This window comes from Euprymna scolopes, unplaced genomic scaffold (assembly GCF_053919585.1).
Source record: "Euprymna scolopes isolate OS-2025 unplaced genomic scaffold, ASM5391958v1 sca147, whole genome shotgun sequence".
Taxonomy (NCBI): domain Eukaryota; kingdom Metazoa; phylum Mollusca; class Cephalopoda; order Sepiida; family Sepiolidae; genus Euprymna; species Euprymna scolopes.
The window spans coordinates 20,001-32,500 of NW_027633155.1; the positions used below are offsets into that span (position 1 = coordinate 20,001).

At 60.6% G+C, this 12,500-nt stretch overlaps 2 non-coding genes and 1 pseudogene across 2 annotated transcripts in view; all 3 read left to right on the forward strand.

Annotated features, from left to right (window-relative positions):
* Positions 1-5,953: 5,953 nt before the first annotated feature.
* LOC145273729 (small subunit ribosomal RNA) lies at positions 5,954-8,327 on the forward strand (annotated as a pseudogene).
* A 398-nt stretch (positions 8,328-8,725) lies between these two features.
* Positions 8,726-8,883, forward strand: LOC145273734 (5.8S ribosomal RNA). The gene has a single exon (XR_013866505.1). It is a non-coding gene; the product is annotated as a 5.8S ribosomal RNA (ribosomal RNA).
* A 593-nt stretch (positions 8,884-9,476) lies between these two features.
* The window catches only part of LOC145273735 (large subunit ribosomal RNA), a 5,724-nt gene continuing 2,700 nt past the window's right edge, over positions 9,477-12,500 (forward strand). Inside the window, exon 1 of the ribosomal RNA XR_013866506.1 lies at positions 9,477-12,500. This exon is cut by the window's right edge and continues 2,700 nt beyond it. This is a non-coding gene — a ribosomal RNA (large subunit ribosomal RNA).

The following is a 12,500-nucleotide window of genomic DNA, read 5'->3' on the forward strand; positions in this document are numbered from 1 at the left end:
TAGTGGTGTCGCTAGCGGTCGAGAAGGCACTTTTCGACGCCTACTGCCACCCCCCACATGGCGGTAGGCGCAAAACTGGAAAATCGCCGACCAGAAAATGTCGCTTCGTATAATCGACGTTTTTTTTTGACCACCATTTTTCAGGTGTCGGAGGTGGGGTCTGGACGAATACCAACACCATTTCTGGGGTTTCACAACCGCCCGGCTTCTCCGACATATGTTGGAAAGGAGTAGCGATCGAGCGAAGGGGGCTGTCGGTAGGCGGCCGCGGGTTGCATGTGTGCCCGGGACAGCACCCCCATCCAACTAAGGGGTGTCCCCCGGGGGCCAGGGGGACCTCGTCCCAGGTCGGCCGGGCGCTTCCAGACGCCTACCGACACCGGTCAGGTCGGCGAGGCTCCCGGCGGCCCCGAGCGGGACCACAGGTTGCGGAAGGCGTCCAAGTGAGCGGCGGCGACGCCAGGAGGCCCCCGGGGTCGACTCCGCGGCCCCCGGGTCGGTGTGCGGGCCTCCAGAGCTCGATAAAGTAGTGGTGTCGCTAGCGGTCGAGAAGGCACTTTTCGACGCCTACTGCCACCCCCACATGGCGGTAGGCGCAAAACTGGAAAATCGCCGACCAGAAATGTCGCTTCGTATAATCGACGTTTTTTTTTTGACCACCATTTTCAGGTGTCGGAGGTGGGTCTGGACGAATACCAACACCATTTCTGGGGTTTCACAACCGCCCGGCTTCTCCGACATATGTTGGAAAGGAGTAGCGATCGAGCGAAGGGGGCTGTCGGTAGGCGGGCCGCGGGTTGCATGTGTGCCCGGGACAGCACCCCCATCCAACTAAGGGGTGTCCCCCGGGGGCCAGGGGGACCTCGTCCAGGTCGGCCGGGCGCTTCCAGACGCCTACCGACACCGGTCAGGTCGGCGAGGCTCCCGGCGGCCCCGAGCGGGACCACAGGTTGCGGAAGGCGTCCAAGTGAGCGGCGGGCGGACGCCAGGAGGCCCCCGGGGTCGACTCCGCGGCCCCCGGGTCGGTGTGCGGGCCTCCAGAGCTCGATAAAGTAGTGGTGTCGCTAGCGGTCGAGAAGGCACTTTTCGACGCCTACTGCCACCCCCACATGGCGGTAGGCGCAAAACTGGAAAATCGCCGACCAGAAATGTCGCTTCGTATAATCGACGTTTTTTTTGACCACCATTTTCAGGTGTCGGAGGTGGGTCTGGACGAATACCAACACCATTTCTGGGGTTTCACAACCGCCCGGCTTCTCCGACATATGTTGGAAAGGAGTAGCGATCGAGCGAAGGGGGCTGTCGGTAGGCGGCCGCGGGTTGCATGTGTGCCCGGGACAGCACCCCCATCCAACTAAGGGGTGTCCCCCGGGGGCCAGGGGGACCTCGTCCAGGTCGGCCGGGCGCTTCCAGACGCCTACCGACACCGGTCAGGTCGGCGAGGCTCCCGGCGGCCCCGAGCGGGACCACAGGTTGCGGAAGGCGTCCAAGTGAGCGGCGGCGACGCCAGGAGGCCCCCGGGGTCGACTCCGCGGCCCCCGGGTCGGTGTGCGGGCCTCCAGAGCTCGATAAAGTAGTGGTGTCGCTAGCGGTCGAGAAGGCACTTTTCGACGCCTACTGCCACCCCCACATGGCGGTAGGCGCAAAACTGGAAAATCGCCGACCAGAAATGTCGCTTCGTATAATCGACGTTTTTTTTGACCACCATTTTCAGGTGTCGGAGGTGGGTCTGGACGAATACCAACACCATTTCTGGGGTTTCACAACCGCCCGGCTTCTCCGACATATGTTGGAAAGGAGTAGCGATCGAGCGAAGGGGGCTGTCGGTAGGCGGCCGCGGGTTGCATGTGTGCCCGGGACAGCACCCCCATCCAACTAAGGGGTGTCCCCCGGGGGCCAGGGGGACCTCGTCCAGGTCGGCCGGGCGCTTCCAGACGCCTACCGACACCGGTCAGGTCGGCGAGGCTCCCGGCGGCCCCGAGCGGGACCACAGGTTGCGGAAGGCGTCCAAGTGAGCGGCGGCGACGCCAGGAGGCCCCCGGGGTCGACTCCGCGGCCCCCGGGTCGGTGTGCGGGGCCTCCAGAGCTCGATAAAGTAGTGGTGTCGCTAGCGGTCGAGAAGGCACTTTTCGACGCCTACTGCCACCCCCACATGGCGGTAGGCGCAAAACTGGAAAAATCGCCGACCAGAAAATGTCGCTTCGTATAATCGACGTTTTTTTTGACCACCATTTTCAGGTGTCGGAGGTGGGTCTGGACGAATACCAACACCATTTCTGGGGTTTCACAACCGCCCGGCTTCTCCGACATATGTTGGAAAGGAGTAGCGATCGAGCGAAGGGGGCTGTCGGTAGGCGGCCGCGGGTTGCATGTGTGCCCGGGACAGCACCCCCATCCAACTAAGGGGTGTCCCCCGGGGGCCAGGGGGACCTCGTCCAGGTCGGCCGGGCGCTTCCAGACGCCTACCGACACCGGTCAGGTCGGCGAGGCTCCCGGCGGCCCCGAGCGGGACCACAGGTTGCGGAAGGCGTCCAAGTGAGCGGCGGCGACGCCAGGAGGCCCCCGGGGTCGACTCCGCGGCCCCCGGGTCGGTGTGCGGGCCTCCAGAGCTCGATAAAGTAGTGGTGTCGCTAGCGGTCGAGAAGGCACTTTTCGACGCCTACTGCCACCCCCACATGGCGGTAGGCGCAAAACTGGAAAATCGCCGACCAGAAATGTCGCTTCGTATAATCGACGTTTTTTTTGACCACCATTTTTCAGGTGTCGGAGGTGGGTCTGGACGAATACCAACACCATTTCTGGGGTTTCACAACCGCCCGGCTTCTCCGACATATGTTGGAAAGGAGTAGCGATCGAGCGAAGGGGGCTGTCGGTAGGCGGCCGCGGGTTGCATGTGTGCCCGGGACAGCACCCCCCATCCAACTAAGGGGTGTCCCCCGGGGGCCAGGGGGACCTCGTCCAGGTCGGCCGGGCGCTTCCAGACGCCTACCGACACCGGTCAGGTCGGCGAGGCTCCCGGCGGCCCCGAGCGGGACCACAGGTTGCGGAAGGCGTCCAAGTGAGCGGCGGCGACGCCAGGAGGCCCCCGGGGTCGACTCCGCGGCCCCCGGGTCGGTGTGCGGGCCTCCAGAGCTCGATAAAGTAGTGGTGTCGCTAGCGGTCGAGAAGGCACTTTTCGACGCCTACTGCCACCCCCACATGGCGGTAGGTGTAAAATCGGAATAGACCGGACCAGGAATGTCGAGGGGGAAAAAAATGACAAAGTCCTGGTGTGCCTAGGCGTCGAGAAGGCACTTTGCGACGCCTACCGACATCCCCATGTGGCAGTAGGCGTAAAAACTGGAAAATCGCCGACCAGAAATGTCGCTTCGTATAATCGACGTTTTTTTTGACCACCATTTTCAGGTGTCGGAGGTGGGTCTGGACGAATACCAACACCATTTCTGGGGTTTTCCAGTTTGAAAGTTTTATAAAACATGTTCGGTAGGAAGCACACTTTGGTGTGTCGGTTCGTCGGAGCAGCGACTCTTTGCCTCGTGGTGGTCCGGAACGTCTCTACGGGCTTGTCGCAAAGGCGTCAGAAAGTGGCATCTCCGCCGCCTAGGGCTGTCACCGTTATCGCTGTCGCCGCGCTCCAACTTGTTTTGATCCGCCGCCTTCGTTCCTGCCAACCGTGCGCCCGCTCATCGTCGTTAGGTTATAATACGTGGTACGTGTGTGTGCTTCTCCGTGGACCTAGGGCTGCTCGACGTGTCGAACGATATGTTGGAACAACTAACGGCTCCTTTTCCTGGTTCCATAGTCGTCGTGGTACCCGCGTCGTCAGCCATATCTATGTCCACCATGTTTAGCCGATACGTTTGCTGCAGCTTCTGCTTCCGCCTCAGCGTTCGCCGCTCTCAGCCGCCGCTGTTGTTGCTGCCGTTCTGCCATTCAACCACTACCTGCGAATCTTTCGATGATCGGCCGAACGACCCATCGCTGTGCGACCGATAAATCCTCCGGATTAGGGAGAAACGCCGCCGCTCTCTGCCGCCGTCGAACGGAAAAACGTACATTGTAACGAACGAACGAACGAACGAACGAATTAACGAACGAGCGAACAAACAAACAAAAATAGCCGCGGGGGATGCACTATGTAGATCCTGATCCCCTTGTAACCATACGTACGTTGTTCGATGCTCTCCCGTCCTGGAAGTCGCCGCAGCAAACAGGAGGATGAGCAGCAGCAGGCGCCGCCGCCGTAACCGCCGCCTGCCTGCCGCCTCCTACTCCTGTCAGCGTCCGATCTCACAGCCGTGTGAACGTTCGCTGACACCCGATTTCTTTCCGTCTGGCAAAACCTTGGACGTCCCGCTCGCGGTACACGTGCTGCAGCGACTTCTCGTCCGACAACGCATAAGCGTCGACGTCTGCCGCCGCATCTTCTGATACGTGGACGGTGATAGCGCTAGTCCCTTCTTGCGCCACCTCCACCTTTGTTAGCGCCAAAGAAGATCGATCGAGCAGTCGTGGTCGCAGTCGATTAACCCGTTTTCACCGTCCGCAGTTCCCAAGCCGCCGATCAAGTCGTTGCTCTTCTTGTTCGTTCTTCCCATACCGTCGATTTGCACGGCTGCCGGATGAGCCATCCTCTGTCCGGCGAAGCGCTCACGTCAGTGATCGATACTTGCACCGACAGTCCTCCCGCTCGCGACTCGGTGCTCGAATCGGACTCGTTCGTTTTTATCTCGATGCGATTGTGAAAAGGGGGACCGGTCGTCAATGTCGTGTGTGTCGACGATGTTGTTCGCCCGGTCCGCCGCGTTGTTGTCGTTTTTTTTTTTTTTTTTTTTTTCCCCTAACGTTCGCCGTCGCACGGACGAAAGGGTGAGAAAAAAAAAAAAAAGCTCGAAAAAGCCGCCCAAAAAAATCGGACCGAGGAGCCGCTTGCGAGAACGCGCCATGTGCACGTTGTCTCTCCTCGGTTTTCCGAGCACGAACACGACGCCGGTCGGTCGGTCGGTCGACGAAGGCGACGACGAAGGTGACGGGAAAATTTACGCCGCCGCTGCCCTGGTCCAGCTCCTCCCCGATGACGGCTGTGATGTTGACGTTGACGTTGGCGACGACGACGACGACGACGGAGACGACGACGACGACGAGACGGCATCGATGGCGACCACGATGACGACGACCTCGACGAGTTCAGTCTGCACCTTGACCTCCGATGTCCGTGTGCACTGCCGTCGTGCTGTTTGTCGTTTGTCGTATGTATCGCTGTCAAGGGTGCCGTTGTCGTTGTTGTTGTCGACGTTGTTGCTTGCTCTCTCGTCTCGGTCGGTTGGTACGTTGATGACGACGACGACGACGAAGACGACGACGACGACGACGAGACGGCATCGATGGCGACCACGATGACGACGACCTCGACGATTCCAGTCTGCACCTTGACCTCCGATGTCCGTGTGCACTGCCGTCGTGCTGTTTGTCGTTTGTCGTATGTATCGCTGTCAAGGGTGCCGTTGTCGATGTTGTTGTTGTCGACGCTGTCGTCTGTTCTCTCTTCTCGGCCGGCTGTGACGTGGACGTTGACGACGACGACGACGAGACGGAATCGATGGCGACCACGATGACGACGACCTCGGCGAGTTCAGTCTGCACCTTGACCCTCGATGTCCGTGTGCACTGCCGTCGTGCTGCTTGTCGTTTGTCGTATGTATCGCTGTCAAGGGTGCCGTTGTCGTTGTTGTTGTCGACGTTGGTCGCTTTCGTTCTTTGAGTCTCGGTCTCGGTCCAAGTCAGGGGAGAAACAAAAAAGAGGCCATCAGCGCGGGCAGCGCGCTTCTTCTGACGGCGAACCCCCTCGAAAAATAAATAAACACGTGCCCGTCGTTGTAGTTGTCTGTCTTATGTCGGTCGGTCGGTCGGTCGGTCTGTCGTTCTGTCGAAACAAAGTCCCAAATTCCAACGATACCTGGTTGATCCTGCCAGTAGTCATATGCTTGTCTCAAAGCTTAAGCCATGCAAGTGTAAGTTCACGCCACGCATTAGAACGGGCGAAACCGCGAATGGCTCAGGAACCGGACCTAATCCTCGGGACCGTATTCCTCCTCGGAGGCGATGGATAACTGTGGCAATTCTAGAGCTAATACATGTGACACAGGCCGCGATCGGTCGGCGCGCGCCGTCGTCGCCACGCCTCGCGCGCTGGCACCCGCGTCGGCCGTTCCGGGTCGCGGCGCTACATATTAGACTGAGACCGATGCGCGTCATTCCGTCCTCCCGTCGTCGGCGTTCCCGCTCGCGGGTCCGTTCGGTGGCGGGGCTCATAGGGCGGCGCGCTCCGCTTTGGTGACTCTGGATAACTCACTGGTCGATCGCACGAGCTTTCACGCCCGGCGACGGGTCTCTCGAGGGTCCGCCCTATCAACTGTCGACGGTCGGTTAAGTGCCTACCGTGGTTACTACGGGTAACGGGGAATCGGGGTTCGATTCCGGAGAGGGAGCATGCGAAACGGCTACCACATCCAAGGAAGGCAGCAGGCGCGCAAATTACCCACTCCCGGCACGGGGAGGTAGTGACGAAAAATAACGACGCGGGACTCTGTCGAGGCCCCGCGATCGGAATGAGTACACTTCAAATCCGTTAACGAGGACCAACCGGAGGGCAAGTCTGGTGCCAGCAGCCGCGGTAATTCCAGCTCCGGTAGCGTATATTAAAGTTGTTGCGGTTAAAAAGCTCGTAGTCCGAACTCGGGTTCGTGGTCGCGCAAGCGGCCCCGGGGCGGCGGCGCCATCGTCCGTCGTTGACTTTGGTCGTCCGTTCGCATTCCCGGCCCTTTCCGCCGGTGTCAACCGCTAGCATACCCGCCACGCGGTCCTGCCGGCGAGGTGGACGAGGAGGTCGTGATCGGGATCCGGGAAAAAAAAAAACAAGTGGTCGTCGGTTCGGTTCCGGGAGTAGTCTAACGGGGGGGTGCTACGTGTGTGTGTTTGGGTGCGTTCATTCGCATCCCCGCACTCTGACCCCCGCGCTTCTCTCCCTCTCCCTTTCCGCGCGTTCCTCTTTTTTTTTGAACCCCCCGGTCCGCTCCGAGTCCCTGCTTCGTGTCTTGTCTGCGCGCGTGTTGCGGTCGGCGGTTTCTCCTCCAAGGGTGCTCTTAACCGAGTGTCCGCGGCGGCCGGTACGTTCACTTTGAAAAAATTAGAGTGCTCAGAGCGGGCTGTTCAAGCTTGCATACGATAAGCATGGAATGATGGAAGAGGGCCTCGTCTACGTCTGTCGGTCTCCGTCTACGGCGAGGCAATGATCGAAGGGAGCGGTCGGGGCCACTCGTATTGCGACGTTAGAGGTGAAATTCTTGGATCGTCGCAAGACGAACTGCAGCGATGGCGTGTGGCAAGCACGTTTTCCTCGATCAAGAGCGAAAGTCGGAGGTTCGAAGACGATCAGATACCGTCGTAGTTCCGACCGTAAACGATGCCGACCGGCGATCCGCCGGCGTTCGCTTCCATGACCCGGCGGGTAGCCTGCGGGAAACCAGAGTTCGGTTCCGGGGGGAGTATGGTTGCAAAGCTGAAACTTAAAGGAATTGACGGAAGGGCACCACCAGGAGTGGAGCCTGCGGCTTAATTTGACTCAACACGGGAAAACTCACCCGGTCCGGACACCGGTAGGATTGACAGATCGATAGCTCTTTCTCGATTCGGTGGGTGGTGGTGCATGGCCGTTCTTAGTTGGTGGAGCGATCCGTCTGGTTGATTCCGATAACGAACGAGACTCCGGCCTGCTAACTAGTGCGCCGATGTCAGTGATTTTTACGGCGGGCTCGGCGTCCTCCGTGGCGCTCGGGTCCGGGTCGGTTTTCTCACGCACTTCTTAGAGGGACGGGTGGCAGAAAGCCACACGAGGCGGAGCGATAACAGGTCTGTGATGCCCTTAGATGTCCGGGGCCGCACGCGCGCTACACTGGAGGTATCAGCGGGGACTTCGCCCCGGCCCGAGAGGGTTGGGAAACCTCTGAACCACCTCCCGTGATAGGGATCGGGGCCTGTAACCAACCCCGTGAACGAGGAATTCCCGGTAGGCGCGGGTCAACAGCCCGCGTCGATCACGTCCCTGCCCTTTGTACACACCGCCCGTCGCTACTACCGATCGAACGGTCCGGTGAGGTCCTCGGATCTGGCCGACGACGCCGCCGGGCAGTGCGCGACGTGTCCGTCACGACACTCGTGCATCTACGCCTCGGCGTTCGATGCCTGGAGAAGACGACCGAACCCGATCGTTTAGAGGAAGTAAAAGTCGTAACAAGGTTTCCGTAGGTGAACCTGCGGAAGGATCATTACCGTTTTCCCGTTCGAGACTGGTTTGTTGTTTTCCGGCCTACCTCCTCTGTCTGTCGGCGTCAACGCCTCGAATGCGCGCAAACAAACCTATAAAAGGCGGAGCGAGAGATAGATTTGTGGTGACGCGGAGGTTTTTAAAGCCCCAGCTCTTCTTGCTTGCTTCCGCGTCTTACCACCTGTTTGTTTTTTCGCCCACCGCAAGTGATGGCCGCTTCTTCTTTGCCTTGTCGCCGCTTTATCGTTTTTTTTGTTTTTTTGCAGCCGCTGTGCCACCGCCGCTAGCTAAAAAAACAAACTACTCGCGACATTGCAATGCCGTCACGCCTCCTCGCACAGACCTCCTCGCACACTACTAAATCTATATAAACAAAAACTAATATAAAAAAACCAAGTGCTGAACCCTGGACGGGGGATCACTCGGCTCGTCCGTCGATGAAGAGCGCGGCCAGCCGCGATAACTGATGCGAATTGCAGGACTCAGTGAACATCGACACCTCGAACGCACATTGCGGCCCCGAGATCCCTTGTCTCGGGGCCACGTCCGGTCGAGAGGCGGAACGTTACATGTCTTTCTCCGTTAACGAAACGACATCTTGCCGTCCCCGTGCCCGCCCGGTCCTCGGCACGGTGGTAACCGGGACGTCGCAGGAGCGAGTGACGAGGGGGAAGAAAAATAAAAAAAGAATTGACTCCTTTCAATGTCTTTTTTTTTTTTAAAACCCTCTCCGGCCTCCTCCTTCGTCTCCCGCTGGCAGACCGCGGAGTCTTTTCCCTTTTCGACCGCGTGAAGAAACACTGTGGAGGAGGAGCAGGAGGAGTCTGTCCGAAAGCAGCCGAAGGGAGACCAAAAAAAAAGTACCGACCTAACCGACTGCCGACGTAAGCGCCGCCTGCTCGTCTCGCTCTCTGCCTCATGAAGGTGTCTCTCAGCGACGCCTCGAGCAGCGCGACGAGCACGGCCGTCGCACCGTAAAAAGGTGGCCGCGTCGTAGGCAACGCAACGTCGGATGGGGAGGACCCACGCTTTTTTTTAATTGTTGGCTTCTTCATTTTCGGTCGGACGGGCGCTATATCGGCCAGCCGTCGTCACACGGAGGGTACCGATCGAGATTCCTCTCCTCCAAACACCACACTCTACTAAAAACCGCCGCCCTCGGCTCGGACGAGACGACCCGCTGAACTTAAGCATATCGCTAAGCGGAGGAAAAGAAACCAACCGGGATTCCCTTAGTAACGGCGAGTGAACCGGGAGAAGCCCAACGCCGAATCCCGTCGCAAGTTAAAGGCTTCGGGACGTGTGGCGCATGGGTCGAAGGCAGCCGTTCGTTTTCGTCTCGCATAGTTCGGAGTTCCCTCGATCGGGGCCGCCCGCGGCGGGTGCCAGGCCCATTCGGTGCGGACGGCGAGCGACGGCCTTCGATCCGAGAGTCGGGTTGCTTGGGAACGCAGCCCAAATCGGGTGGTAAGCTCCATCCAAGGCTAAATACCGGGACGAGTCCGATAGTCGACAAGTACCGTGAGGGAAAGTTGAAAAGAACTTTGGAGAGAGAGTTCAAGAGAACGTGAAACCGCCCAGGGGTAAACGGGTGGGACCGCTCACCGCGATCGCGGGGGGACTCAGTCCGGTGCTGCCTAGGCTCGAGCCCAAACTCGATGTGTGTTCTTGAAAGAGAGGCCGTCGCGGCACAGGTCGTCGTTCGTCGTGTCCGCGGGGGACTCGTTCCCCGCGGTTCCAGCTTTTGTGCCCGCGTCGCCGACGAAGGAGACGGGCCGCGTGGATAGCGGGAAGGGAAACGTGGTGACGACCGCGGCGTCGGTAGGTGGCTGCGTCGGTTGGCTGCGACGGAGGGGACTCGTCCTCTCGATCGCTGCTGCCGCCGGGCCCTAACCCGCCGCATCCGTCGCCGCCGCTTCTTCTTTCCTCCTGCTCCCTCCGCGCGCGACTCCGCTGCACCCGTCCCCTTCATCATCGCTCGGCGTAATCATGGCGCGGGCGCTTCGGCGCGACCTCCGCGCGGCCGGCACCGGACGCACTTCCCCTCCGGTCCGTCGTCGCGACCCGTTCCCGGCGTGCAGGTCGAACACGCGGGTTTTTTTCCGTAGGCGGCAGGCGTTTCATCACCCTGAAAACCCCCGTCTTCCCACCTTGTGAAGTCGGGGGCCACCGGCCGTCGGGCCCGCGAACGTAACTGCCCCTTTCTGCCGGGAACGGAGGAAATCTGACACGATCCGTTACACGTGGCGAGCCGGTCCGTTTTGATCCCGCCGGAAGTCGCGTGCGGGCGACGCACTCTGTGTGTCGCTCCTTAGGCGCCCCACCGTCTCGGGCGCGTGCGCGATGAGAGGCGGGATAGGACTGGCGCGGCCTCGCCGTCACGCACCTCGCCGACGTTTCGGGTTCTTGTCGGGGGCAACCCCGCCCGCGCCCGTTTCCGTTTCCGGAGAGGTCGCTCGGCGACGCTTTTTTACTCGAGCCGCCCGCCACCCCGGGTCAGCGACGTGCATCGGCAACCCACCCGACCCGTCTTGAAACACGGACCGAGGAGTCCTGGCCGTTCGCGAGTCGTAGGGGCCACCTCTGACTAACCCCGAAGGCGAAGCGAAAGCGAGAGAGCGTGTAGGAGGGCGTCGATCGGGAGAGGTGTCGTGGCAAAGTCGTCCGGGGGTCGTCGGGGGGTGTCGTCGGTCTCGTGCCGTCGTCTTCTCCTCGCCTCACCCGCCTCCGAGCCGTGCCCGATCCCGCCGGCGCGGCGTTTTCGGCCTTCCGCCGTCGCTGCTGCGGTGCCCGCAACTTTTCCTTTTTTCTCTCTTCCCGAGAGAGATAGGAGAGGGAAGGCTCGTGGCTGACGTGCGGTTGTTTTTCCCTCCTCCCCGAGAGGGGACCGGCGCATCATCCAAAAAGGGGAATTGCCGGGCGCCAGCTTCCATATCCTCCTTCCGCCCATCGGTGAGATCCCGCGGCTTGAACTAGTCCTATTTTGTCGTCGAGTTTAGGCGCTGCGCGCGGGCGCATCACCCCCGGGTCGGTTTCCCCTTTTTCCGAGTACGACTCGGCCGACTCTGGCGTAGCGAGCGACCAGGGACCCGAAAGATGGCGATCCACGCCCGGTCGGGATGAAGCCAGAGGAAACTCTGGTGGAAGTCCGAAGCGCCTCTGACGTGCAAATCGATCGTCGGAACCGGGTGTAGGGGCGAAAGACCAATCGAGCCGTCTAGTAGCTGGTTCCCTCCGAAGTTTCCCTCAGGATAGCTGGCGCTCGATCGTCGCAATTCCATCCGGTAAAGCGAACGATTGGAGGCCCCGGGGCCGTTCACGGCCTCGACCTACTCTCGAACTCGGAACGGGTGGAACGGGCCGACTCTCCCGAACGACGGAGCCGACCCATCCGGCCGCCGCCGCCAGCACGCTTCGCTGGGCGGTTGGTCACCTCGAATGCGAGTGCCAAGTGGGCCACTTTTGGTAAGCAGAACTGGCGCTGTGGGATGAACCAAACGTCCGGCTAAGGTGCCTAACGCGACGCCCATGAGATCCCCGAAAGGGTGTCGGTCGATATAGACAGCAGGACGGTGGCCACGGAAGTCGGAATCCGCTAAGGAGTGTGTAACAACTCACCTGCCGAATCGACCGGCCCCGAAAATGGATGGCGCTGGAGCGACGGACCGATGCCGGACCGTCGCGGCGAGGAGCGATGAACTTTCGCGCCGAAACGATGCCGCGACGAGTAGGAGGGCGCCGCGGCGAGCACGGAAGCCTAGGGCGCGAGCCCGGGTGGAGCCGACCGCGGGTGCAGATCTCGGTGGTAGTAGCAAATATTCGAACGAGACCTTCGAAGACCGAAGTGGAGAAGGGTTCCGTGCCAACGGCGGTCGAGCACGGGTCAGTCGGTCCTAAGACGCGGGCGAAAGTCTTCCCGAAAGGCGCCGGATCCGTTATGAAAGGTGAAAGGAAAGCGAATCGAATCGAATCGAATCAAAAGCCCAAACAAAAAAAAAGCGGCCGGCCTCCCGTCGAAAGGGAATCGGGTTAATATTCCCGAACCCGGACTCGGAGAGGGCCCGGGGGTGGCGACGCTGTCGGCAGCGATGTCGGCGGCGCCCGTCGCTTCCCGGGCGAAACCGCGGTGACGCAAGCGAGCCCGGAGACGTCGCCGGGAGCCCCGGGAAGAGTTCTC